Raw genomic sequence first — 6,000 nt, 5'->3', positions numbered from 1 at the left:
GGTGAGACTAAAATAACAGTTATGGAAGTTACAAAACACAGTACAGTACTTCTAAAAAACCACATTGGTCCTCTCATCTACAGTAATGAAGGAGCACTTGCTATGTGCTCATTAAACACGGCAACATAAACATAAAATGAAATCTCATCTATTAAGTGACTTTAGTTAACTGCTAATGGTTAAACTGCCAAGTGTTCTCTCAAATCTTACAACTCTGAGGTTGGATACTATTATTATCCCATTTTAGAGAGGAGGAAATGGAAGTAAGAAGAATTAAGGCCATAGATAATAAGGGCGGGGGCGGGGGGGAGGAGGGAGTTAATATTTGAATCCAGCCGGGTCTATGTATTTGAGTGTTATGACTTAAAATGTTGTCCCTTCCAAAGGGTTTCATAGGTTATAATTTTGTTCATTTTTTTCTCAAACTCAACCCATTTTTCATCTCTTTCCCTTAATAATAAAAAAAAACAAGATTTACCACAAAATATTTTAAAACGGAGTTAGTCATAGTCTTCCAATCATAGCTAATACTACTATCAGAGCTTGTGTGAATAATTTTACGCATCTTTTGGTGTGACATAAAATACGTCATAATTATACTATTTATATAATCATGTTGTCCAAGATACTGGATCTTCTACCTAAGGGAACAGTCTGTATCTGACACTGAACTTTCAGAGGAAGCAACAATATCACACTTGCCGAATGAGTCACAATTTAATGGGGAAGGTCAAGAATGAAACTGTTTTTATGTTGCCTTTATAACATAAATTCCTCTCCTGCTATTTCAGATGAAGCCAGGCCCACCCAGAAGGAGGAAGAAGAGTAGCCTCTTAGAAATGGGCCGTATGTTTTATGTCCATAAAGATCTATCATGACACCTTTTCAATTAGCTATCTAATTGATCTCTAAGTGGTTTAGCAGAGGGAAAAGATGTAAATATCTGTAATCAGGAGATAAGATAATTAAGAACTAATAAAGTTGATAACTTGAATTAAGTTCTATGAGAAGGCAAAAAACAGAATGTCATTATCCATACTCTACAGCTTCTCCTCTATTCATTTTTAGGCAGCAACATAAAAATACTTTCCTACCTGGTTTTTGAAACCAGTAGGTTTTCTTACCCCTCTAAATAGAGTGAAGTTTTTGTGCTCAAAATCAAAGTCTCTTATTTCAAACAGACAATTAGAAGGTTGTTGCAGGCATCCTATTTCTTCAAGCCATCAACAGGACTCTTGTATTAAAAACTGCTTTTACACAAGTATTAAATAGAGTGTTGAAGGGAACAACTGAAAATCTCAGCTTTTATTCTCGCAGCTCCTTTTATGTTTCAATATGGAAGAATATAGTAATATTTCTCAAATAATAAATTCTTTAAAAAGAAATCTACAGTGTTGTATCTATGCTGGTCTCTACTAACAGGCATAGGTGGTTGACAGCGAAAGGCCACCATCAGATGCATCCAAACAAGTGCTCAGACTTTTGCTGCTCCCTAATCCCATAGCATCTGTCATGTTTTATTGGCTTCTCATTGGTTAGTCATTGTATGGTTTGGCACCATAGTGAAATTCCACATATTTAGAAATAATAGCGTGAACAGAGACCAGAAGTTTCTTTCTTTTGTGTTATTCAATTAGCTCTGAGTGCTGAAGAAAAGCAACAACCATATATTCAGTCAATTACATATTCTCTCCTATACTTGTTCAATCTTTCGATATTATATAATGACTTAGATTTGAGGGCTTTGGGGTAAGAGGAGAGATGTCACTGAAATAATAGAATAAAGATGGGCTAGTAGCTTGGAGAAGAGAAAGGACATGGCTGTTCACCGGAGTGGGAGCGGATAATGGATTAGAATGATTTGGCAAGTCTTTAACATGCCATAGCTAGTTGTGTGTTTGTGTGTGTGTGTGTGCATGTGCATGTGCCATATGGCCTATTAATTTTTAACTCATAGGCTGTAGGCCCTGGTACATTTGTATAGGCAATGCATTTAGTACAATATAGCTTCTTAATAAAAGTTAGGAATCCTGGGTGGCTCAGTGGGTTAAAACCTCTGCCTTCAACTCAGGTCATGACCTCAGGGTCCTGGGATCAAGCTTGGGCTTTCTGCTCAGTGGGGGGCCTGCTTCCTCCTCTCTCTGCCTGCCTCTCTGCCTACTTGTGATCTCTGTCTGTCAAATAAATAAATAAAATCATTAAAAAAAAGTTAGGAATCCCAGCTTCAGATTTTTTTTTTAATATAAAGTTGTTTTTTTCCAGGTAATCAGTTGAAGATTTATTCTTTCCTCCACTTCAAAGAAAGGACCATCAAGAAAATATTCAACTTGTCTCTTACCTTCCCAAAGAAAACTTCTAAGAAGAATGGTCCTTTGTTTTCTAATTCTCTCTGACTTTAGGCAAGAGTGTATCTATTTCAATTTTATAATTTAAAAATGTTTTACTTTAGCATCCACTATGTACCAAACAATGTAATTAGATTCTGGAAACCAAGAAAAATGTCTCCTGATTTCCAAAAACTTAGTATCTCAGTATTGGAGAAGGTAGTTTGTTTCTGACATTCTTGATCATATGTAAAATTTAATCTTCAGTGTTATAAATGTTAGAGTTAAATCTTTTATCTTGGACATATTTTATAGTTTTCTAGAAAAGGGATATGTGAGGTCTGAAGAAACCAGTGTTTCTGTTTCTTATTTTGTCAATATTTAGACAAATACAGTTTTTGTATAATTATCTCTTCTTAGTTATTATTTATTGATTTTTTTCCCTGGGCTATGAACAAAAACAAATGTGACTCATTATGAAACTCAGTGTTTTAATAACTGTGGTTTTTAACAAAGTAGCTCCAAAACTAAGCACAAGAAACTGCAGCATCCTCCCAGAACTTCGAAACAGTAAAGATTAAATCCCCAGGAATGAATGAGCTTTTGAAACCTTTAACAAGTGCCCAATATTTCATTGCACTCTTCTGGACCTCAGCTACCATTGTCAGCTATGAAACTAGTGGCTCAGAACAGCAAGCAAGATGTAGCTTCCATCTCAACTTAGTCATATTATCAGAGTTTAGGAAGCAACTTGAATGTTTTTCAGGGGGTTCACCTGGAGGTTTTTCTCAGTCACCTTGACAGCTTTGAGTAAAGAGAATTTGTTGATTTATATGTAGATTGTGATTTCCTAGAAATCCTGGTTAATTTCAGGTTATGTAGGACATCTGGACAGTAGTTGAGAGGACTTAGCGGGGGTCATGTTAGGAAGGAGTCCAGGCCACATGGTGAAATTCCCTCTTATAACTGGATAGTTTAGACAGGTAAGGGAACTACAAGGAGGTCCCTTGGTGATGTGTTGATACTCACAAGTATGCATTTAGTGTGCATCTTCCCTGATCTAAATTCATCTTCACCACTCTGGCTAGAATCCTTAAATTTTAGAACTATCTTTCAAAAACAAAACAGAGATCTGAGTGCTACCACTTATTTTTAGAAACCACCAGGATAGCAACTTTTCCAGCTTTATTTTATAGATTCTCTTGAGAATAGTGCTCTTTGCATTTTGTCACTGAATTTGTTATGGAATGATTTCTGAAGCCACAGCTGAGCATTATTGAGATTTTTCAAGTTTATGGATATTTTACTTTTTCCCCAAAAGAATTTAAGGCAGCTTATAAAAATATACCCGGTAAAGTTTTTCTACTTCAAGGCTGTGTCCCAAAGCAGCAAAACTACATTTTATTTTCCGTGCTGATTTTGCATTGGTATTATCTTCATGGTTAATAATCAAAAGGAGTGTGCCACCTGAAACTGGGCAGAGCTACAGGTCTAGCCAAAGTCAGTACAACACACCCAGGGGTGTTGTCACAATGCCCTGGATTTCACCACCCCTGGGTGTTCACAGAGAAGGGATGACATTCAAAGGTCTGCAGCCAAACAGTAATTGTTAGATGTCATCTTCTGCTGGGAAATAAGACAATTAAATAATTGCTTTCAGGCTACCACTTACAGAGACTACGGCCTCTCTCTGGAAAATAATAACCCTTTAAGTGGACCAAGCCCATACTTTATAGCATGACTTTTTAGGATCCTGCAGTGTTTAGCATTTGAGATTGTAGTTTGGATATATTTCAAAGAAGCACAGCCAACTTGGCATTACTTAGGGTCTGACCAGCCAACCAGGACCCCTTCAGAAGGTGATTTTCTAGTCTGAATTTTTCAGGGCCTTGTTATCCCCCCCTCCTATTTCCTTCTCCATTATGTTGCTTGCATTCATTGCTTATTAGTGGTGCCAGCCGAAATGTCGGCTGAAAAAGTCAGGAAAAGCATAATCAGTCCAAATTGAAGGCCACTAGGCATATAGATGAAAGATTTAGGAAGAAAGGAATTATGGTTTTAAATGAGTTTTTAAAAATGCTTTCAGATTTTTAAAATCTATAATATCTTTGAATCTTATTTATGAAAGAAAATAGATCTTTCTATGTTCCTCTCGACCTCTGAGCGTGCTCCAGTGAATCCCAGTTTTTATAACCGGGAGGCAAATAGCCACTTTTCCCCAGTTTTCCTAGACTACCGTCACTAATTTACACTTCTCCAAAGAAGATTTTCTCTACCTGCTTCCTTCCCATTGATCTCTCAGCTTTCCTCACGGTCACCAAATCTTACCAACTGCTACACCCAGTGGAAGCTTTCAGTCTTACCATGCTATGCCTTTGCCACATTTGATGCTGTGGCTCATTCTTTACTTCTTGAAGCTCTCTTTTTCTATAAAAGCTATCAAACTATATCCATCTAGCTGCTTGTGTCATTACGACTATCCTCTTCCTGGCACTTCCTCTTCCACCCACACCCATGTTGCCATAGTCCGGAGTTATGTCCTCCATATACTGCGCTTCTCATACTAGATGCTTTGCCTGAGTCAAACTGCCCATCTGATTGAACTGATAGCTATTTGCTAATGACCCCCACATTGATATCCAGTCTCAGCTCGCAAGTTATAGATTTCCATATCCAGTTTCCTCTTGGTCACTGTCACCTACACCGTTTACTGGCTTCTCAAACTTTTGTCTTTCCTTTTCCATTGGCCCCTCTTACATTATTATCTTACATTATTCTCCTCCCTTTAGTGTCTGCACTAAAATGCCAAACACCCAAATTAAAAATCCAGAAGTTTACTTTGCACCCCTTACCTATTAGTTGTCCAGACTGGCTAGATTGGTCTCCAAATGCTTCTTAAATAACTCCCCTTTCTTCATTCCTACTATCATGATCTTAGTTCTAGTCTTTATCATCTCTTATTTGAACCGATTCAATAGTTTTCTAATTATTTCCTCTTCCTCTCTAATCCATTCTTTACAATACTATCTGGAGGATCTATCTGATGGTTACCAGAGGGAAAGGGGTGGGGGAGGGATGGGTAAAATAGGTGATTGGGATTAAGGAGTAACTTGTAATGAGCACTGGGTGATGTATGACATTGTGGAATCCCGATATTGTACACCTGAAACTAATATAATACTGTATGTTAATTATACGGGAATTAAAATAAAAACCTAATATAAAAAATTAAATGAAAATGTGACTCTCCTTGTTCTCTGCATAAATCTCTTCAACTCTTCACCACACGATACATTTAAAATCCTTCTTTTTTAAAATTCTTTTTTATTTATTTGACTGAGAGAGAAAGAGAAAGACAGAGGCAGGAAGGGGCAGAGGGAGAGAGAGCCTCAAGCAGAATCTGCACTGAGTGCAGAGTCTGATGCAGGGCTCCATCTCGTGACTCCAAAATCACAGCCCCGAGATCAGGACCCAAGCTGAGACCAAGAGTCAGATGCTTAATGTACAGGGCCACCCAGGTGCGCCTAGCATTTAAGATTCTTAACATTAAAATAAGATCTCTGCAAACTGCATCCCACTGTTCTTTTTTTTTTTTTTTAAGATTTTATTTATTTATTTGACAGAGAGAGATCACAAGTAGACAGAGAGGCAGGCAGAGAGAGAGAGGGGGAAGCAG

Source organism: Martes martes, assembly GCF_963455335.1.
Source record: "Martes martes genome assembly, chromosome: 3".
NCBI lineage: Eukaryota > Metazoa > Chordata > Mammalia > Carnivora > Mustelidae > Martes > Martes martes.
The sequence above is the reverse complement of the archived record's forward strand: the minus strand, read 5'-3'. Positions refer to the sequence as shown.